Below are 24264 nucleotides of genomic sequence, written 5' to 3'. Positions count from 1 at the left end.
AACACTAAAGAAAGAAATTAAAGAACACCTTAGAAGATGGAAAGATCTTCCATGTTCTTGGATAGGAAGAATTAATATTGTCAAAATGGCCATACTACCTAAAGTGCTATACAAATTCAATGCAATTCCAATTAAAATCCCCATGACGTACCTTACAGAAATAGAGCAAGCAATTATGAAATTCATCTGGAAGAATAAGAAACCCAGAATAGCTAAAGCAATCCTTAGCAGGAAGAGTGAAACAGGGGGTATTGCAATACCAGATCTTCAACTCTACTACAAAGCAATAGTAACAAAAACGGCATGGTATTGGTACCAAAATAGAAAGGTAGATCAATGGTACAGAATAGAGGACATGGACACAAATCCAAATAAATACAATTTTCTCATACTAGACAAAGGTGCCAAAAATATGCAATGGAGAAAAGATAGCCTCTTCAACAAATGGTGCCGGGAGAATTGGAAATCCATATGCAACAGAATGAAACTAAACCCATATCTCTCACCATGCACGAAACTAAACTCAAAATGGATTAAGGACCTCGGAATCAGACCAGAGACCCTGCATCTTACAGAAGAAAAAGTAGGTCCAAATCTTCACCTTGTTGGTCTAGGATCAGATTTCCTTAACAGGACTCCCATAGCACAAGAAATAAAAGCTAGAATCAACCACTGGGATAGATTCAAACTAAAAAGCTTTCTCTAAGCAAGAAAACTATCAGCAATGCGAAGAAAGAGCCTACAGAGTGGGAGAATATCTTTGCCAATCATACTTCAGATAGAGCACTAATCTCCAGAATCTATAAAGAACTCAAAAAACTCTACTCCAAGAATTCAAATAATCCAGTCGACAAATGGGCTAAAGAAATGAATAGACACTTCACAGAAGAAGATCTACAAGCAATCAACAAACATATGGAAAAATGCTCAACATCTCTAGTAATAAGAGAAATGCAAATCAAAACCATCCTAAGATTCCATCTCACCCCAATTAGAATGGCAATTATGAAGAATACGAGCAACAACAGGTGTTGGAGAGGATGTGGGGAGAATGGTACACTCATACATTGCTGGTGGGACTGCAAATTAGTGCAGCCACTCTGGAAAGCAGTGTGGAGATTCCTTAGAAAACTTGGAATGGACCCTCCATTTGACCCAGCTATCCCACTCCTTGGCCTATACCCAAAGGACTTAAAATCAGCATACTACAGAGATACAGCCACATCAATGTTCATAGCTGCTCAATTCACAATAGCCAGACTGTGGAACCAACCTAGATGCCCTTCAATTGATGAGTGGATAAAGAAACTGTGGTATATATATACAATGGAATATTACTCAGCCATAAAGAATGATAAAATTATGGCATTTGCAGGCAAATGGATGAAATTGGAGAATATCATGCTAAGTGAGATAAGCCAATCTCAAAAAGCCAAAGGACGAATGATATCGCTAATAAGTGGAGGATGACACATAATGGGGGGGAGGGAAGGGTTAGTGTTAGGGTTAGAGTTAGGGTTAGGGAGGGGGGCAAGTATGAGGGAAGGAAGTACTTTATAGAGGGTAAAGAGGGGTGGGAGGGGTGGGGGGAAGGGAAAAAATAACAGAATGAATCAAACAACATTACTCTATGTAAATTTATGATTACACAAATGGTATGCCTTTACGCCATGTACAGAGAAACAACATGTATCCCATTTGTTTACAATAAAAAAATAAATAAATAAAAAAAAAGAGAAAAAAAAAGGTATTTACATAATCCTTGAAATAGCTTCTAGATGCAAAGGAAAGGAAAGCTCTCTTAGGCTGTTTCCTACTGCTATAACACAATAACCAGATCCAGGTCATTTATAAAGCATACAGATTTATTTAGCTTATAGCTCAGGAGGATGGAAAGTCCAAGAGCATGGCCCTGGCATCTGGTGAGGGCCTTCTTGCTGCATCATAACATGGCGGAGGGCATCATGCAGTGAAACAGAGCAAGGGTGCTAGCTCAGGTCTCTCTTCCTCTTCTCATAAAATCATTGATGCCATAGTGGAGGTCCCATATTTATGACGTTCTCTAATCCTAATTACTCCCCAAGGGCCAAATCTGTAAATATCATTAACATGAATTTGGGGCTTAAGTTTCCAACACATGAACTTTTTGGGGACATGTTCAAACCATGGCAACAGCAAGTGATGATGCTGGCACGTAGGGCTGAGGGGGAAAGAAGGTGGCATCTCACGTGAAAACTGAATTCTGGGTAGCCTCAGTTAAACTGTTGAGTAAGAGGAACCAAGCAAAGGGTATCTCAGTGGATTGGTGAATGCAAGGCATGATGTAAGCCCTAGAAGAGGAAATGCTGGTGTCCAGGGTTCTGTCTTCAGATCCAGCTCTCCCGATACCCTCAGGCCTGGGATGTCATCCTTTCTTATATCAGAGATCACTCAGGTGCTAGCAACCCTCCCCATCTCCAGGCTTGGGACTCAACCATCTTCTGTGCATTTCTTCTCAGACCTCTTAAAACACCACATTTGGCACAGGGAATGTATCACCAAGCAGTGTGACCACCAGTGGCTGGCCCCTCCATTGATTCCACTGTCCAAACATAGCTCCACCGTCTCCTCCTGCTCTCAAATCTAACCTGTGTCTGAATCCAATGGATTCATTTTTCTTTACCTTTATTATACTGGTTTCTCCTCCTCTTCCTACCTCATCTCTTTTTGCATTGGTTCCACTTTAACCTTCTTCTTTTTCCCAGGTTATTGCATTTGCCTCCTCGCTTGTGTCCTTGCTTCAGCCCTTAACTCTTCCAAGCCATACTCCATGCTACTGCTGCATAAATGTAACCACGATACTGCCTGTTGCAGGCTTTGTATTATCTACAAGATAAAATCCAAAGTCTTTACTAAGGCAGGAAGAACTCACCTTGTTCTAGACCCTGGGTACCGATTTCTCTTTTACTTCACTTTTCTAATCTCTTCACTCAACACCTGTTAGTTGGGTAACTACTTTGTACCAGGCACTGTGTTAGGTGCTGGGGATGTAGTGGTCAATAGAAGCATCACTTTGAACCTGACAATCCATCTGCACTAAAGCATGGACTGTTCCTGGATATGGCTGTTCCAAGCAGGTGCCTTTGCTCACTTAGTTCTGTCTGCTGCTCCCCTGAGACTACAAACTTTTCCACATCTACTGGAGATATCCATGTGTCTCTCCAGGCTTCGTTTAGGATCCCCTCCTTCACAGAGCTGTCCTAGACATCTCCTTCCTTTGTGTCCCCTATGCCACCTGCACATAGGGTTTTATTCATGTGAAAAGTGGGTTCCATGTCCTACCTCTATGATCTTGGGTAAGTTGCTGGGCTGCAATGTCCTCATCTATGAAATGAGGCTCATCTATGACAATGATTTCATCACGTTGTTTAGAGACACAGGGCTTGGTCTGTTTTAAATACTGTGCTTGTTAGGTTTTCATTGCTATGACCAAAAAACCTCACCAGAACAACTTAGAGGGATTTTGAACTCATGAACTCCAGTGCTCTGTGCCTGAGGTGAGGCAGGGCATCGTGGCAGAAGGGCATGATGGAGGAGTGCTGCTCCATTCATGGCAGCTAGGAAGAAGACAGAGCAGGAGGAGCCAGAGACAAAATATATAATCCCCAATGACACGCCCCAGTGACCCACTTAGTCTAGCCACACCCTACCGGCCCATGGACACCACCCAGAAGTCCATTCAAATTCTGAACCCATCAAGTGGAATAATCCACCGAGTAGGTTATAGACTTAGTAATCTAATCAATTCACACCTGAACATTCCTGCATTAATAGAGGGGACACCTCATATTCAAACCATAACAAGCACCCAGGAAATAATAGTTGCCATAATCTGAGGATTATGATGGCAATAAGGAAGAATAAAATGATGTAGCTGCTGTGAAAAATAGTTTGGTGGTTCTGAAAAAGATGTTAAACAGATACCACACTTTCCAGCAATCTACTCCGAGGCATTTATACCCAAGAGAAGTTAAAACGTATGTCCATATAGAAGCCTGAACATAGATGTTTACAGCAGTATCATTCATAGCAACTAAAAAGTGGAATCAACCCAAATGTTCATCAATGAATAAAGGGATACACACATGGCAGGGTATCCATGGAGAGCAATATCACAACAAAATGAAGTCTGGCCACACGCTAAGACATGGATGAAACTCAAAAACATACTAAGCAAAAGAAACCAGAAACAGAAGGTCACTTGCATTATTCCTCATGTTCTTTAATTGACCTATTTTAGTTTGTGCTATTGAGAGTTATTTCCTAGACTGTTAAACAAGATAAAGACACTCAGTAGCTGCCTACCTCTAAGATTGCATTTGCGATAGAAAGGTATGGAAGATGGATAGTCTGTATTGAAAATCAGCTTGTCATATGGAGGCAACTTTTCTTAATTGTATTAAAGAGTGGCCCCTAACTTGGAATAGTGTAACCACAAAACACTTCTCATATAAATCATGGAAGACCACAGGCACCCGATTTTATTCTTTTTTTGCTACTGCCATTCACAGTATAATTTTGAACTTCATGCATGTAAAATATTTACTTATAGGCTTTCAAACACATAAGCATAATAAAATAAATACGCATCTGAAAAACAAAACAAAACAAAAAAAAGGTGGATACACAACTAAATGCCATTGAGTTGAAAGTATTCCATGAAATAGAAAAAGAAGCGAACCCTTCCAAACTCATTCTATGAAGCTAGTATCACTCTGATACCAAAACCAGACAAAGACACACTAAGGAAAGAAAATTTTAGACCAGTATCTATGATGAACAGACACAAAAATCCTTAACAAAATTCTGACAAATCACATACAAAAACATTAAAAAGATAGTGCACCACAATCGAGTGGGGTTCATCCTGGGGATGCAAAGTGGGTTCAACATCTGGAAATCAATAAATGTAATTCACCATATCAACAGACTTAAGGTAAAGAATCATATGATTATTTAAATAGATGCAGAGAAAGCATTTGATAAATTACAACCCCCTTTCATGCTCAAAACACTAGAAAAAATACATAGTAGGAACATACCTCAACATTGTAAAGGCCATCTATGCTAAGTCCAAGGCCAACATCATTCTTAATGGAGAAAAACTGAAAGCATTCCCTCTAAAAACTGGAAAAAGACAGGCATGCCCTCTTTCACCACTTCTATTCAACATTGACCTTGAAACACTAGCTACAGTAATTAGACAGACCACAGAAATTAAAGGGATACAAATAGGTAAAGAAGAACTAAAACTGTCACTATTTGCCAATGACATGATTCTATATTTAGAGGATCCAAAAAACTCCACCAGAATACTTCTAGAACAAATGAATTCAGCAAAATAGCAGAATATAAAATCAACGTGCATAAATTAATGCATTTCTTTTTTTTTTTGCAGAGTGAATTTCAAGCATGTGTATTTTTAAAGTCTCTTGATTCTATACATAGAGAGTGAGATATGTAGAGTTGTTTTACTTTCCAGATGTTTTATCTTTTTTTTTAATTAAAAATCATAAATTTACATAGGGCAATGTTGTTTGATTCATTCTGTTATTTTTTCCCTTCCCCCCTCCCCTCCCACCCCTCTTTTCCCTCTATACATTCCTTTCTTCCTCCATTCTTACCACCCTCCTTATCCCTAACCCTAAACTTAACCCTAACCCTAACACTAACCCCTCCTAACCCCCCATATGTCCTCATCCACTTATCAGCAAGATCATTCGTCCTTTAGTTTTTTGAGATTGGCTTATCTCACTTAGCATGATATCCTCCAATTTCATCCATTTGCCTGCGAATGCCATAATTTTGTCATTCCTCATGGCAGAGTAATATTCCATTGTATATACATATGCCACAGTTTCTTTATCCATTCATCAACTGAAGGGCATTTGGGTTGGTTCCACAATCTAGCTATAGTGAATTGAGCAGCTATGAACATTGATGTGGCTGTATCTCTGTAGTATGCTGATTTTAAGTCCTTTGGGTATAGGCCAAGGAGTGGGATAGCTGGGTCAAATGGTGGTTCCATTCCAAGCTTTCTGAGGAATCTCCATACTGCTTTCCAGAGTGGCTGCACTAGTTTGCAACCCCACCAGCAATGTATGAGTGTACCTTTTCCCCCACATCCTCGCCAACACCTATTGTTGCTTATGTTCTTAATAATCACCATTCTAATTGGGGTGAGATGAAATCTTAGGGTAGTTTTGATTTGCATTTCTCTTATTACTAGAGATGTGGAACATTTTTTCATATATCTGTTGATTACTTGTACATCTTCTTCTGTGAAGTGTCTGTTCATTTCCTTAGCCCATTTGTTGATTGGATTATTTGTATTCTTGGTGTAGAGTTTTTTGAGTTCTTTATAGATACGGGATTAGTGCTCTATCTGAAGTATGAGTGGCAAAGATATTCTCCCACTCTGTAGGCTCTCTCTTCACATTGCTGATAGTTTCCTTTGCTGAGAGAAAGCTTTTTAGTTTGAATCTATCCCAGTTGTTGATTCTAGCTTTTATTTCTTGTGCTATGGGAGTCCTGTTAAGGAAGTCTGCTCCTAAGCCAACAAGTTGAAGGTTTGGACCTACTTTTTCTTCTATAAGATGCAGGGTCTCTGGTCTGATTCCGAGGTCCTTAATCCATTGTGAGTTGAGTTTTGTGCAGGGTGAGAGATAGGGGTTTAATTTCATTCTGTTGCATATGGTTTTCCAGTTTTCCCAGCACCATTTGTTGAAGAGGCTATCTTTTCTCCATTGCATATTTTTGGCCCCTTTGTCTAGTATGAGAAAATTGTATTTATTTGGATTTGTGTCCGTGTCCTCTATTCTGTACCATTGATCTACCTTTCTATTTTGGTACCAATACCATGCCGTTTTTGTTACTATTGCTTTGTAATAGAGTTGAAGATCTGGTATTGCGATACCCGCTGCTTCACTCTTTCTACTGAGGATTGCTTTAGCTATTCTGGGTTTCTTATTCTTCCAGATGAATTTCAAAATTGCTTGCTCTATTTCTGTAAGGTCCATCATTGGGATTTTAATTGGAATTGCATTGAATCTATATAGCACTTTTGGTAGTATGGCCATTTTGACAATATTAATTCTTCCTATCCAAGAACATGGAAGATCTTTCCATCTTCTAAGGTTTTCTTTAATTTCTTTTTTTAGTGTTGTATAGTTCTCATTGTAGAGGTCTTTCACCTCTTTTGTGAGATTGATTCCCAAGTATTTTATTTTTTTCGAGGCTATTGTGAATGGGATAGTTTTCCTAATTTCTCTTTCTGAAGATTCATCACTTACGTATAAAAATGCATTGGATTTATGAGCATTGATCTTGTAACCTGCTACTTTACTGAATTCACTTATGAGTTCTAAGAGTTTTCTGGTGGAATTTCCAGGTTCCTCTTGGATTTATGAGCATTGATCTCGTAACCTGCTACTTTACTGAATTCACTTATGAGTTCTAAGAGTTTTCTGGTGGAATTTCCAGGTTCCTCTAAATAGATAATCATGTCATCAGCGAACAGGGATAGTTTGAGTTCCTCTTTTCCAATTCGTATCCCTTTAATTTCTTTGGTTTGTCTAATTGCTCTGGCTAGAGTCTCAAGAACAATGTTGAATAGAAGTGGTGAAAGAGGGCATCCCTGCCTTGTTCCAGTTTTTAGGGGGAATGCTTTCAGTTTTTCACCATTTGGAATGATATTGGCCATGGGCTTAGCATTGATGGCCTTCACAATGTTAAGGAATGATCCCACTACCCCAATTTTTTCTAGTGTTTTGAGCATGAAGGGATGCTGTATTTTATCGAATACTTTTTCTGCATCTGTTGAAATAATCATGTGATTCTTAACTTTTAGTCTGTTGATATGCTGAATTACATTTATTGATTTCTGGATGTTGAACCAACCTTGCATCCCTGGGATAAAACCCGCTTGATCGTGGTGCACTATCTTTTTAATATATTTTTGTATGCGATTTGCTAAAATTTTGTTGAGAATTTTTGTGTTGATGTTCATTAAGGATATTGGTCTGAAATTTTCTTTCCTTGATGTGTCTCTGTCTGGTTTAGGTATCAGGGTGATATTGGCTTCATAGAATGAGTTTGGGAGGGTTCCCTCCTCTTCTATTTTATGGAATAATTTGAGAAGTATTGGAATGAGCTCTTCTTTAAAGGTTTTGTAGAACTCGGCTGAGAACCCATCTGGTCCCGGACTTTTCCTTGTTGGTAGGCTTTTAATGACCTCTTCTATTTCATTGCTTGAAATTGATTTATTTAAGTTGAGTATGTCTTCCTCGTTCAGTTTAGGTAATTCATATGTCTCTAGAAACTTGTTGATGTCTTTGAGGCTTTCTGTTTTGTTGGAGTACAGATTTTCAAAATAGCTTCTATTTTTTGTTCTATTATTGTTTTGTATTTCACTCGTGTCTGTTGTGATATTTCCTTGTTCATTCCGAATTTTAGTAATTTGAGTTTTCTCCCTCTTTCTCTTTCCTAGTGTGGCTAAGAGTTTATCAATTTTGTTTATTTTTTCAAAGAACTATTTATTTTGTTAATTTTTCCGATTGTTTCTTTTGTTTCAATTTCGTTGATTTCGGCTCTGATTTTAACTATTTCCTGTCTTCTACTACTTTTGGTGTTGGTCTGCTCTTCTTTTTCTAGGGCTTTGAGCTGTAATGTTAAATCGTTTATTTGTTGATTTCTACATCTTTTGTTGAATGCGCCCCATGAAATAAATCTTCCTCTCAGTACTGCTTTCATAGTGTCCCAGAGATTTTGATATGATGTGTCTTTGTTCTCATTTACTTCTAAGAATTTTTTAATTTCCCTCCTGATGTCTTCTGTTATCCATTCATTGTATAATAGTGTATTATTTAATCTCCAAGTATTGGAGAAGTTTCTGTTTTTTATTCTGTCATTTATTTCTAATTTCAGTCCATTATGATCTGATAGAGTACAAGGTAGTATCTCTATCTTCTTGTATTTGCTTACAGTAGCTTTGTGGCATAAAACATGGTCTATTTTAGAGAAGGATCCATGTGCTGCTGAGAAGAAAGTGTATTCGTTCTTTGTTGGATGGCATATTCTATATAAGTCAGTTAAGTCTAAATTGTTGATTGTGTTATTTAGATCCATGGTTTCTTTATTCAATTTTTGTTTGGACGATCTATCCAGTGGTGAGAGAGGTGTGTTAAAATCACCTAGTATTATTGTGTTGTGGTCTATTTGATTTCTGGAATTGAGAAGGATTTGTTTGACGTACATGGATGAGCCAATGTTTGGGGCATAGATATTTATGATTGTTATGTCTTGTTGATTTATGCTTCCCTTAAGAAGTATGTAATGTCCTTCTTTATCCCTTCTGACTAGTTTTGGCTTGAAGTCCACATTATCTAAAATGAGGATGGATACTCCAGCTTTTTTGCTGTGTCCGTGTGCATGGTATGTTTTTTCCCCATCCTTTCACCTTTAGTCTATGGGTATCTCTTTCTATGAGATGAGTCTCTTGCAGGCAGCATATTGTTGGATTTTTCTTTTTAATCCAATCTGCCAGTCTATGTCTTTTGATTGATGAGTTCAGGCCATTAACATTCACAGTTATTATTGTGATATGATTTGTATTCCTAGTCATTGGACTCATTTTTGTTTTTTGACATGATTTGGTTTCTCCTTTATTTGGCTATTCCTTTAGGCTATTTCCTCCGGTTGTTGATTTACATCGTTGTTTTTCATCTCTTCCTCATGGAATATTTTGCTGAGAATGTTCTGTAATGCTGGCTTTCTTTTTGTAAATTCCTTTAGCTTTTGTTTATCAAGGAAGGATCTGATCTCATCGTCAAATCTGAAAGTAAGTTTTGCTGGGTATAAAATTCTTGGTTGGCATCCATTTTCTTTCAGGGCTTGGTAAATGTTGTTCCAAGCCCTTCTAGCTTTTAGGGTCTGGATTGAAAAATCTGCTGATATTCTTATTGGTTTCCCCCTGAATGTAATCTGATTCTTTTCTCTCGTGGCCTTTAAAATTCTGTCTTTATTTTGAATGTTAGGTATTTTCATAATCATGTGCCTTGGTGTAGGTCTATTGTAATTTTTCATATTTGGAGTCCTATAAGCCTCTTGTACTTGGTTTTCCATTTCATTCTTCAGATTTGGAAAATTTTCTGATATTATTTCATTGAATAGATTGTTCATTCCTTTGGTTTGTTTCTCTAAGCCTTCCTCAATCCCAATAATTCTTAAATTTGGCCTCTTCATGATATCCCATAATTCTTGTAGATTCTGTTCATGATTTCTTACCATCTTCTCTGTTTGGTCAACCTTGTTTTCAAGATTAAATATTTTGTCTTCAATATCTGAGGTTCTGTCTTCCAGGTGATCTATCCTATTGTTTATGCTTTCTATGGCATTTTTAACTTGGTTTATTGTTTCCTTCATTTCAAGGATTTCCATTTGGTTTTTTTTCAGTATCTCTCTTTATTGAAATGCTCTTTTGCTTCCCTTATTTGCTCTTTTAACTGTTGATTAGTGCATTCATTTAATGCCTGCATTTGTTCTTTCATCTCCCCGTTTGCTTCCCTGATTGTTTTAATTATGTACATTCTGAACTCCCTTTCGGACATTTCTTCTGCTGTGCTGTCATTGGGTTTTATTGATATAGTATCTAGGTTTGTTTCTGACATTTTCTTCCCTTGTTTTCTCATATTGGTCAGATATCAGTGGGCCTCTGTGATATTGTAGATTTCCTCTATTGGCTTATAGTGTCCCTGTAGATTTCCAGTGTATCACCTACCAGCCTTCAGAAGCCAGAGGTCTTGGATTAATTTGATAATGCAGTGCTTCCGAAGAACGCTGCCCCTAGCCCGCTACTGGTTCCAGGGAGAGAGACCTGGAGAGGTCTCTTGCTGCCCAGCCCTGGTCCCAGAGGCTGGTTGTAGGTCGGAGGTCTCCACTGGCTTGGGGACTTGTGGCTGGGTCTGTGTAGACAGGCTCTCACTGGGCGGTTTGCCCCGAGAAGCTAGCTTAGAGAGGTGCTTCCCGCCGGAGAGGGCTGGGCTGCTTGGGGAAGTCCCTGGCGCCCTGTGCTGGTCACTGAACAACCTGCGGGCGGGCCCGAGCTGGCAGCTGGGCGGGCCGGAGCTGGCCACGCTGCTTCTGTGCAGAAGGGCTCTCACTGGGGGGCCTGTTCCGAGAGACTGCAGGATCTGTCCCTGTGGGAGGAGCCCACCGCCAGACTGCACAGAGCTGCCTGGGGGAGACGCTATCTGCCCTGTCCCACTCTAATAGGCCACTCGAATCCGGGCCTGCCACCCAGCTGAGCTTCGCTAGGTGGGGGAGACTCACCCTGTGGTTCTATTTTAGTCCGAGTCTCTCAATGCCTCCCCTTCGTGAATCCTGGGTTCTGGGGCGACTGGGGATGCAGTCACCCTCTAGTCCGCCATCTTGGATCCAATGCATTTCTATTTATAAGTGATGAATCCTCTGAAAGAGAAATTAGGAAAACCACTTCATTCACAATAGCCTAGAAAACAAAATACTTGAGAATCAATCTAACAAAAGAGGTTAAAGAACTCTATGATGAAAACTACAGAACACTAAAGAAAGAAATTAAAGAAAACCTTAGAAGATGGAAAGATCTTCCATGTTCTTGGACAGACAGAATTAATATTGCCATACTACCAAAGTGCTATACAGATTCAATGCAATTCCAATTAGAATACCAATGAATACTCATAGAAATAGAGAAAGCAATCATGAAATTCATCTGGAAGAACAAAAGACCCAGAATAGCCAAAGCAATCCTGGGCAGGAAGAGTGATGCAGGAGGTATCACAATACCAGATCTCAAACCCTACTACAGAGCAATAGTAACAAAAATGGCATGGTATTGGCACCAAAACAGACAGGTAGATCAATGGTACAGAATAAAAGACACAGAGACAAACCAACATATAGTCACCTCATACTAGATAAAGGAACCAAAGACACAATGGAGAAAAGATAGCCTCTTCAACAATGGTGCTGGGAAAACTGGAAATCCATATGCAGTAAAATTAAGTTAAACCCCTATCTCTCACCTTATATAAAACTCAACTCAAAATAGATCAAGGATCTAGCAATTAGACCTGAGACCCTTTACCAAATAGAAGAAAAAGTAGGCCCAAATCTTTATCATGTTGACTTAGAACCAGACTTCCTTAACAAGACCCCCAGAATGCAAGAAATAAAAGCAAGAATCAATAAATGGGATGGATTGAAACGAAAAAGCTTTTTTTCAGCAAAGGAAATAATCAATAATGTGAAAAGAGAGCTTACAGAATGGGAGAAATTCTTCTCCACACAAACTTCAGACAGAGCACTAATCTCCAAAATTTATAAAGAACTTTAAAAACTTTACACCAAAAATACAAAGAACCCAATCAATGAGTGGGCTAAGGAACTGGACAGACACTTCACAGAAGAAGATATACAGGTGATTAACAAATATATGAAAAAGTGCTCATCATCCCCAGTAATTAGAGAAATGCAAATCAAAACCACCCTAAGATTTCATCTAACTCCAATTAGAATGGCTATTATTAAGAACACAAGCAGTAATAAGTGTTGGCATGGATGTTGGGAAAAAGGCACACTTGTACATTGCTGGTAGAGTTGCAAATTGGTGCAGCCACTCTGGAAAGCAATGTGGAGATTCCTCAGAAAACCTGAAATGGACTCATCATTTGATCCAGCTATCCCACTCCTCAGTTTATACCCAAAGGACTTAAAATCAGTAAACTGCTGTAAAGTAACTACAGCAATGTTCATAACTACTCAACTACTCAATAGCTAGATTGTGTAACCAACCTAGATGCCCTTCAATTGATGAATGGATAAAGAAACTGTGGTATATATACACAATGGAATATTACTCAGCCATAAAGAAGAATAAAAATTATGGCATTTGCTGGTAAATGAATGGAGTTGGAGAATATCATGCTAAGTGAAATAAGTCAATCCCCAAAAACCAAAGATCAAATATTTTCTCCGAAAAGTGGATGATGATACATAACGAGGGGGTTGGAGGGTGGGGTAAGAGAAGCATGGAGGAACTTTCGATCACGTAGAGGGAAATGGGGTGGGAGGAGATGGGGTAGGAAAGACAGTGGACTGAGACCAACATTTTTACCCTATGTTCATATATGATTACATGAATGTTATGAATCTACATTGTGTATAGCCATAGAAATGAAAAGTTTTACCCCATTTGTGTACAATGAATCAAAATGCAGTTAGTAAAAAATAAATAAAAATTTGAAAACTTAAAAAAATGTGAATTGTATGTTATGGTGAATTTTATCTCGATTAAAAGGAAAAAGCAAATTAAAAGAGATGAGAATTTGACGAAGATGAAACAAACCTCAAGTTTTGTCTGCTGATGGTTGGTGGAACTCCATTATTACTACATTTTTCTGAAATAAGGATGTTGAATTGACCAGAAAATATGATGACTCATTCATCTGTCCTGCAAATGTGCATGCAACGACTGCTATGGCCACCGGAGATACAAATTTTCTGCTCTCAGGAAGTTCTCCAACTTTTACTCCCAAAGATTCCAACTAGAAATGTCGAAGCCAAGTCCGCAGAACATTCTCTTCTTTGGGCTCCTGGAGCCCTTGGTTCCACCTTCAGGTTTTCCTTGTACTGTGGATGATTACCTGTATGTCCTTCTTTCCCAGTAGAATGCAGTACCTTAAGCACAGAGATTGTCTTGGTCACCTCACAGTACAGGCAGGAAAAGTTCATTCACTGTGTTCCTTTGTGAAGATGGAATCTGATCTGGCTTAAAAAAGACAACTGCCTGCTAGATACCAAAGAAAATGAATACCCTCCAGTGGAGTGCTGGAAATGCTGTTCCTGACTCGCCTAGTGGGGACAGGAAGTGGCACTAACACCCATGTGGTACAGTGACTATGTCACTAGGAGAAGTCAGAGGTCATCCCTTCTTTTCCCCTCCCAGTTACTGCATTTTTGCACACATTTTGGTATAAATGTTCTTTGGTATTTTTGTGAGGTTCGGAAGATGCTTTTGTAGATAATGGGGATGTTTGAGTTGGAAGTGAAAGAGACCTGATATATGATATCAGGGGAAAAGAACCAGGGAGTGTCCAGCTCACCAGACCTCACAGTGCAAACAGGGCAGACCAAGGGCATTTGGGCAGTGAGGCTGTGATCAGGAAGCCTCCACTTGGTTGGTCCTCTCATGCTTCTAAAAGGTCCTGGATCATCTACTGTGTTTCAGAGAACTATGCTCAGTGGGCTGGTTCAAATAGTGTTAAATATGTGACGAATTCACTTTTGGACTTTCTGATCCCAGAGGGCAGGCAGGCTCCATCTTCTCTTCCAACTGGTTTGACCTGCCCAGTAGGTGATGTGTACTAAGTCATCAGCTTCCAGTGTTAACTGTGCATGATGACCTAGCCTCGCCATGGAAGGAATTCAGCTCTAGCATAACCATGTTAACGCCAGAAATTATAGAATTCTAGGTCAGAGCCCAAAGTCCATCTCTCTATTTGGGAAAGTAGTTTGGACAGAACATGTCATGTTCATCTGTTCACATGTTTGCATCTTTGCTCCTTTGGAGTTCTGTATAGACATTCATTTGTCCCTTGATCCATGCTTTTAAGGTTTAGCTGAAGCCATATTCCTTGACAAGAAATCATTCCTAGAGATGTCAAAGGTACCAAGACCCACTGCTCTTTCCTCAAAAATCTAAGAACATTTGTCCGTTATTATGATCTGGGTACTAAATCCAATGGACCTTTGTATTCTGTCTGTAAATGGATTATCACTTTTAAGGATCCACATAATAGTTTTACTTTTTAACTTTCAATTTTGAAATAGTTTTAGATGGACAGAAAAGTTGTAAAATAATGAGAGTTCCCATATGTCCTTCACCCAGCTTCCCTTGATGTTAACATTTTCCATAGTAAGGATGCAATGATCAAAACCAGGAGATTAACTTTAATACAAGACTGTTAACTAGACTATATGCTTATTGAGATTTCCCTGATTATCCTACTAATGTTTGCCATGGTCTGAATGTTCATGTGCTCCTAAATTCATATGTTGAAATCCTAAACCCTAAGGCAGAGCTATTTGGAGATGGGAACTTTTAAGAGATGATTAGATCATGAGAGTAGAATCCTCATCTGTGGGATTGTTCCCTTAAAAATGAGGCCCAAGAGAACTGCCTTGTCCCTTCCACCATGTGAAGACAGGGTGAGAAGGCACTGTTCTATTCCATGAATCAGGAAGCAGGTCCTAAACAGGTATTGAACCCACAGGTGCCTTGATCTTTGACTCCCCAGCCTCCAGAATGGTGAGGAATGAATTTCTGTTGCTTATAAGTCACCAAGCTTATCGTATTTTTGTTAGAGCAGCCCAAGGACTAAGACATGTTCTTTTCCTGTTCCAGGATCCAATCCAAGACACCACATTGATTTAATTGTCATGTCTTCTGAGTTTCTTTCAACCTAGAAACATCTCTTCTATCTTTTCTCATATACTTCAGTGTTGTTCAGTTATTTTGTAGACTCTTAACTTGAGTTTGTGTGATGTTTTCTCAAAACTAGAGAGGTTTTGCATTTTGTGTAAAAGGAACACAGAACTGAGGTTGGGCCTTCTCAGAGCACCGTTATATTAGGGAATGTGATACAAACATATTGACCATCTTAGCTATGATCATTTGGTTCAGTTCATGCCTGACAGTTTCCTTGCCATAAGTTATGATTTTCCCTTTTGTGATTAACAAATATTTGGGGGGAGATACTTTAAGATTATGCAAATATTCATTTCTCCTCAAATATCTGCCTACTAACTTTAATATCCATCGGTAGATCTGCCTTCAAAAGGCATTGCTGTGGCATACACCATGAATATGTTCATAAACACTCAATTGTGTGAGATAACAAGCCCTTATTCAAGTTGCTGCAGTAGGGTTTTCCATTAATTAAACCTTCTTTGAATTGTCTTTTTAATGGGGTTCATTTTGACAAAATTTTAATATGATAAATAGCACAATCAAATAAATACAAATAAAATACTGCATCCATTCATCTCTCCATTATCTACCCATCCATCCATGTACTCTCTTTTTTTCTTTTGTAAAAAATTGAGGTGCTATATTCATTTTTCTCCAATGATTCTGAACTAGCCATGTTTCCTACTTGCTGCTACTGTTTAAATTGTTATGTGACATTGATGTTATGACTCAACCATTCAGCTAAAATAGAAACATTAATTTGTTTGAGCAGAATGTTGTCAAAATTGATATGAAAAGAGAGATGCCAATTTGTATTGCTGGAATGTGCCATCACAGAAAAATGACTCCGTCATGGATGTCTGTTGCTCTTGCTGCCTGCCCTCTTCACCCCTTTTTTAGGTCATAACCCCCATACTTCCTTTGTAGAATCTCACCTTTTTTTTTCTTAATGCATGCAACTTAGATAGGGTCAGCCTTTCTGCTCTCACCGGAAGAGGACACGCCCAATAGGCAGTCTGCTACACCATGGTGATTAGTCAAGAAATTGGCATTTGGTTCTAGTCGAATCAGCATTTCCCCAGGATTCTTGCTAGAATTATCAAGTAAGAAACTCATTCTGTCTACTGAGATAACTCAGGGAATGGGCTCTAAATCTGTAGCTTCCTCTGCTCAACTTTGCTATAAAGTGGGGCAAGAGTCTGAGAAGTCAATACAGAAGGCAGTGATGATGAGAGAGGGGGGAGAGAGAGAGAGAGAGAGAGAGAGAGAGAGAGAGAGAGAGAGAGAGAGAGAGAGAGAGAGGGCGCTATTCTTTGTGGACATCAATGGATCATTGTTTTTTCTGAAGCCAGATCCACCTCAGGACTTTTCAACTGCAAAAGCTAATCAATCCATTCTCTTTCCTTATTTAAGCACCTGGGGTTGAGCTTCTGTTACTTGTTACCCAAAGCCCTGATGAATACAGATGATTATCTGTTACCTGTGAGGCATTGGCTTGGACTCCTTAGGATTTAAAGACAAATCAGACAGGACCATAGTCCAGGGGCCTTCAATTTAGCAGAGGACACAAGATCAGTGCCTATTTCACCTACATATCTGCAAGACATCTCTACGAGTAAAGGTGTCCATGTCATCAACTTGTCCCCCACATGAAGAGCTTTGGCTATAGGATCACAGTGAGTTGAGTGATAAATACCAGCAGGGGAGGATTTGGAGTCCTGAAGACATCCTTCCCCACAGAGGACGTGGTGTAGGCAAGGCACAACCGTGAGAAAGTGCCAAAAGCTCAGGGTGTGTTTTGGGGTTCTATAGGACATTCATAGTGTAGTGAGGGTAAAGATTAGGTTAAAACAAGAAAAAATAAGTAGAGAAGCACATTGTTGGGGCTCTGACTGGCAGCAGAAGCAGGAACCCTGTTGGAAGGTCAATGAGTCATCCAGTTGAACCTTGGTGCAGGGCTAGAAAGAACCAGTGGAAAAAGAAAACTGGAGGGGGTTGGAGTCTCAGCCCCCAAGAACATTCTTCAGGAGACTCTGGCCATATTTGCTCAAGAATCTTCCTTGTGGTATCATTTGAAAGCCATACTTTTTATTTCATGCTAAACATTGTCAGAGGGAGCAGTGGCAGATTCATCCTGGAACGTGTGCCAGCCCGCCTGGCATGTACACTTTTAATGGCATTCCAGAGCTGGAGGCCTGGCAGACTCCCTCAGCTCCTTGCCCCTGCACTGGCTCCTGTCTTACCTAGAGTTAGGGTGTCAGGAGAGAGCATCTATCTTCTTAACCTTCCCCATAGAAAAAGTCCTGGATGAGACCCCAACCCTTGCCCACGAGGCAGGTGTAGCTTGGACTCGTGAAGGATTTCCTGCACTGGTTTCAGACTTGGGTGTTCTGGTCACTTCTGAACTCCTCTTCTTTGCTGTCCTCACACCCAAACCTTAAGCATGCCTGTCACGTCCTCCACTTGCACTGATTCTTTCATTGGTCTTCTAACTGGTCTCCCTGCTTCTTCTTTTGTTCCCCTGTAGTCTGTCCTCAACAAAGCAGCTAAAATAATCCTTAAAAACACACTGGATTCTGTCACCCCTTTTCTTAAAACCTCTGTTGGCTTCCTGTCTTATTTAGAATGAAATCCTAAATCCCTACCATGACCCAAACGACTCTATAGGTTCTGACCCTGTGGGTACATTTTTAAAAAAACATTATTTCCTGCCACTCCTCCATCTCTTAGAGCCCTTGTGCTTGCTATTCTCCTTGCCTCTGCTGGTGGCTCTTTTTGTCATCAGGTCCCATAACATGCCTCATCATCATAAAGGTATGTACCTGTCAGTATATGCTGCAGTAACAAACAGCCCCCAATCTCAATGGTTCAAAATAATAAAGGTTTATTTCTTATTCACTTTGTCATGTCTGTTGTGAGTTGGTAGAAAGGCTCAGTTCATCATAGCCACTTAAAGTTGACAGAGCACCCACCATTTTGAATATTGTTAGCTGCTATCTCAGAAGGCAAGAGTCTCTAAAAGATCTCACAATGGTATTAAAATACCTGACTCAGAAGAAACACATGTTACTTCTGCTCATACTCTTTGGTCAGTCACCAACCTCAATAAACCACAAGGGAACCTCAAAGTACAATCTTGCCATGTGTCCAAAGTAGGAGAGATCTGTATTATTTGGTGAACAGCTTCAATATCCACATCTGTGAATATGACAGGATCAGTCAGGTGGACTAGGGTAGAAGGTAGGTAGAGTTGAGTTCAGGTGAGGAGGGTTCATTATCTTAGGTTAAGCTCAGGGAGAAATGAGAATCTAAGTCTGGCTGCTCACTGGCCCATTCCTAATGATGTGTGTAAGAAAACTTGGTAGCCATTTTTCAGGTCCTTCAAGCCAAGGGTGCCTTTCATGGTGGGTTAGGAACAGACCCTTGCCCAGAAATAACTTACCTTTCCAGTTTCTGTAATTCTTCCACTAGAGATTCATTTCTTTCATTTTAGAATAGCACTTCCTATGTTTTGTACAGCGCACTTCTGTGAGAACCCAGCAGAGGCACCTCGGTCATATTAGATTGTGAAACGTGGGTTGGTAATGGACATTACCTCCACAGACCTCCTCAGAGCCTGGCTTAATGTGCTCGTGTATGTCACTACTCCCAGAGAGGGGACTGAAATGTGCAGCATTTCCCAGAGTTTTAGATTCAAGCAAGCTCCGCCTCCAGGAATGCTCTTGGGGTTCAACTGGGCAGTTTGGGAAATGATCGTCTGGAGTCTTTTCAGTTCTGTTGAGTGCCTCCATAAAGTTAACGTCCCTGGGTGGAGGGCACTGTGTGAGGGAGAATGAGGTCTGCCTAGACGAGATGCTGAGAGAGTGGGCTGAGAAAGGGGCTGGGGAGGCAGAAGGTCTCAGAGGAAGGGGACAGGTGAGAAGGTCAAAAGGGAGGGCACCTTTGCCACCCCACAGCCCCGCCCCTCTGCCTCTCCGTCTCTCCTTCCTGCCTGGGTGAGGTTAGGGTCAAGGTTAAGGGCACACTGCTTTGTGTGTGTTTTCTAAGCCAACAGCACCCAGGCTGCTTCTGGTCTTCACAGCCCAGTTCTGACAGTGCCTCTGGCTGGAATGGCCTCTCTTTCCCCGCCTCCCTCTGCAATGATCTTAGCATCCTTTAACAGCCAGTTGTTTAGGCAGCCATCTCTGGACAACTGTCCCTGACAGCTTGTACAGGGCCCTGCCATGCCAGGGATTGATCATTCCTTCCCCAAGTGCCCATCACATCCTGACCATCCTTATCACTGCCCTCACCATGTTTTCAGACTCCCTTTCTGTCGCTCTAAGTTCCTGGAGGGCCTTGTCTGGATCTTTGTATCTTCCCTTGGCAGGAAATAGGTGCTCCATGATTAACTGACTGAGTGAGACCCGGTCACAGATCTGGGAGTGGGTTAAAATTCCTTACATGCATGACTCTGAAGACTTTCCCAAATCAAAAGAATCTCTTCTGCATGTTTAGAACCTCATCCTGGTTTGTCCTGCCCAATTGTTATGGTTTGCATGTGAGGTGTCCCCCAAAAGTTCACGTGTGAGACAGTGCAAGAAGGTTCAGAGGAGAAATCCTTGGGTTGTAAGTCTTAACCCAATCAATGAATTAATCCCCTGACAGGGATTAAGTGAGTGGTAACTGAAGTGGGTGGGGTGTGGCTGGAGGAGGTGGGAATTGGGGTGTGGCTTGAGTATATATTTGTAACCGGCCAGTGGAGTCTCTCTCTCTGCTTACTGACCATGATGGGAGCTGCTTCCCTCCACCATACTCTTCTGCCATGATGTTCCAAGGAGTGGAGCTGGCCTTCTATGAACTAAGACCTCTGAAGCCGTGAGCCCCTAAATAAACCTTTTCTCCTCTACAATCGTGCTGGTTGGATCTTTCAGTCACAATGAAATAGCTGACTAAAATACCAACTCTACTGGCCTCCTGCTTTCCTGGAGGTTCCATCTTCCCTCAGCCTCCCTCACTGTACGTTCATCTGGTCTTGCCTGACTTGCTCCCTCTGTCATGGTGTCCTTGATTCCACTTTGCTCTGGGACACCTGGCTTATGTGTTGTCCTTTCTCAAAAATCCTGAATGAGTCCTGGACTATCTGTGGCCTGCCCTCAGGCTTGTTTTCCTAAGTAGGAAATAAATGCAAATATCTTGAGAAGATCATCTAACTTGAAGGGTAGGAAGAAGGGTGCTTTTTAAGGGTGAGGTTGTCTTTAATGTTTGACAACAAAGGGAAAACCAGAAGGAAAGGAAGAGGGGTATGCATGAAGTTTGTTGTCAGAGGCTCTCCCAGGGCCACATGATGATCTTGACCTTGACCTTTGTGGGCTCTAAGCTCTCTTTTGCCTTTGTGGATCTCTTCTCTCAAAACAAACAAACAAACAAACAAAAACCTGCCAAACAAACAAAAACCCCATTATATGACTTTGTTGCTATAGAGATGAGTATAATGCAGGCTGGAATCATTAACATGTATTTATTTGTGTTCTGTTTGTTTCTTCTTCTAATGTTTAAAATATTAAAGGAGTACAAATAGCTAAGGGGAATAAATACATAAAATAAATAAAGTCCTATTGCACAGCAGGTGACTACAGTTAACAGTATGTAGTATGTTCTCCAAAATAGCTGCATGAGAAGAATTTGAATGTTTTACCACAAAGAAATGATAAATGTTGATTACCTCAACTTGATCATTACACACTGTATATACATGTTCATTGATACATCACACTGTGTTCCATGTATTTGTACAATGATTTTTATGTCAGTTAAATAGATAATAAAACTAAATACATACTTAAATTAAAACATCTTTAGGGGGCCCCTAAAACTCGTGTGTTCCCCCAGCACTGCAGGTGCTTTGCCTAATGGCTAGGTCTGCCTGGAACCCACATTCCTGCTCACTGTTCCTTGAATGTATGGTGCCCTTTGGTCATTTTGGGCAACAATGTCCCTTCTGCCTAGGATGCCAGTTCCCCAGCCCAGCCCTCCCCCCCCACTCCACCCTTTGCCCACCCATCTGACAGAGTCACCCATACCCAAGGTCCAGCCAGAATGGCACTTGCCAGCTTCAGCAAATTAAACCACGGGATGCCCAGTTAAATTCAAATTTCAGCTAAATAGCAAATATTTTAGTACAAGTATGTCTCACATGTCACATGTCCCACATATTGCAGGAGACCTGCTTATACGAAGAAGTTATGTGTGTTTATCTGAAATTCAGACTTAACCGGACGTTCTGTATTTTATCTGGCAACCCTGCTCTGTGCTGTTTCTAACTCATTTTTCAGTCCAGCTGTTCTCCCCACCTGCTGCTCCCACCGACCTGTCCTCACATTGTCTATCCACCTGGGCACCATGCCTCCGCCCCAGTTTGCATTCCCATGATTACACAGGCTGCCTTGGCCGGGGAACGTGGCAGTGCCTGAGTCTCACATCTGAGTAAACGTGTGCTTTCCCTTTATTTCCCCGACTGTCTGCTTATTTCCAGGGATGACTTGGCAGCATTTGGTTTTAATTTCATTCAGGATGTCCAGTGACTGAGACTAAAGATGAGTTAACTATTGAATGGGGCTACAGCGGCACTTTTGCTAACAAAGATGTGTCCCAACAAGACACTCCAGGCTTGACATGCAATAACCGATGATGGAAGAAAAGCCAAAGGGCCTTAGCAGGGACCTGTGTCCCTCTCTGCCATGTGCAAGGTGGACAGTGTGTGAGTGGGGGTGTCTCGGGCTCCCCCTTCTCCATGATGCTGGTGTCCGATGGTGATCAGCTCCAGCAGGACCCTGTGTGGGAGTCTTCCTGTTTCTGATACCCGAGCAGGTTCAGGAAGTATGATTTTGCATCTCTAAGCGTGGGAGTGACTTGATTATTTTAAAAGTTCTTTTAAACCTACTTCACTCAATGCTCCCTACACCTCAAATCACCTCCCTCACATAGAACAGCAGACTGGGAAGATGTGGGCACAAGTCACAGGAGACCATGGGGCCTGGCGTCCCTACTCCAGTGCTCTTCCTGCACGCTCAGCAGCAAGGAATGCGAGCTGGCCACCCTGCAACAGCAGCCTTCCCTGTGGCCTGGCTGCGGGGGACGCCAGCCCTCAGGACTCAGGCCAGGCGGAGCACTAGCGGTCTGAAACAACTTGAGCCCGAAGGGAGGTTTGTAAAGCTCAGTGAAAGTTCCCTTTTTTATTGCCAAGGATTTCCCAGTTTTCAGCACATCTTGGTTGAGAGAAATTTCCAAAAGTTGACCACTGGTTAATTCTTTTGTTATTCATGGTGAGCAAGAAACCACAGTGCTCAAATGCCAGGGTGTGTGTATACGTGTGCGCGCGTGTGTGCATGCACATGTGTTCCTGGAGCGGTATCCTTATGATGGGGGCTACCCCATAGCTCTTGCCCCTTTAGTAGTCTGTGATCCAGCTCTTAGCTCACCCTGAAGCTTAAAGGAGAAAGCGACACAGCCCAAAATAGTTTCCAGGGATAGTTCCCAGGTGTAATGAGAAAAATAAAACAACAGTATTGAGGTCAAATCCATGTGGGGAATTCTGCATGCTACACCCCTTCGGGACTGTTGAAACTGTTCATTAGTCTAGTAAAGACTCCGATAAGTTCTATGGAACAGTGATCTCTTTAGCTTAAAAATGGGGCGATGTTGTTTAATTTGAAGTTTTCCAAAATTATTTGATCGGAGAACTAATTTCTCCTTCCTCCTCCTGTTGCCTTTCCTTCCTTCCTTCCTCCCTTCCTTCCTCCCTCCCTCCCTTCCTTCCTTTTCTTTCTTTTCTTTCCTTCCTTCCTTCCCTCCCTTTCTTTTCCTTCCTTCCTCTCTCTCTCTTTCTCCACCCCCCCCCCCCCGCCCTTCTTTCTCTTCCGGTTTCTAAGGAGCATCTCAATGCTGTTAGTAATGCTGGGAACAAGCTTTAAGGAGCATAGCTCTCAAGACAGGGGTAAAGTTGAGCTAGGTTTTACCACCTCTTCCAGGGGTTCTCTTTCCAAGTCACTTACTTCATGCCGGAGATTTTAGCTTGGAGAAAACGCTGCTGGCCTCAGCACCCCGCTCCTATTGTGTAGGTGATGCTCGGAACTAGTTGTGATCACCCTGGATCCCTCAGCCTCATCCAGCCAGCCCTGATGAAAGCGCCGCGCACGCCTGAGCCCACTCTTGGGTCCCAGTGGTTCTGAGTCTCCTGGGCAGGAAGGAGAATGAGGAAGGGAGGCCCTTTGGGCAACACCTAGCATTGCACCACGTGCTGTCCAGTAGGTGGCCTTAGCCAGTGACCACGCACCAGAGCCACGTGCAAGCCACTCTTGTGGTCGGTGGCACAACATGGGATGTGTGTGTGAGGAGGAAGTGTGTGTCCCTCCCTCAGCCCAGGGCAGCCGTGTTTCCTCTCTTCTTTCTATTCACACCAGAGGCACCAAGTTCCAGGGATTCTGCCACATTGCCTGTAGAATCAACATGAAAGGTGTCACTGTGTGTGAAGAGGTGGCTCCACCCAAGCTCTCGTCCACCTCAGGGTTTCGCACAAGTTGCTTCCTCTGCTAGGACATTCTCATTTGTTGGCACAATTTCTTAGGTTTAGCCTCAGCGTCACCTCTTAATCCAGCAGCCCTTCCACCTGATACTTCCTGTGATAGCATTCTGTTTGTATTCTTCACAGACTGATTGTCGCCTAGATTACTATACAT

The sequence above is a fragment of the Sciurus vulgaris genome (assembly GCF_902686455.1).
Source record: "Sciurus vulgaris genome assembly, chromosome: 6".
In the NCBI taxonomy this organism is placed as follows: Eukaryota; Metazoa; Chordata; class Mammalia; order Rodentia; family Sciuridae; genus Sciurus; species Sciurus vulgaris.
Note: the sequence above shows the minus strand (reverse complement) of the source record.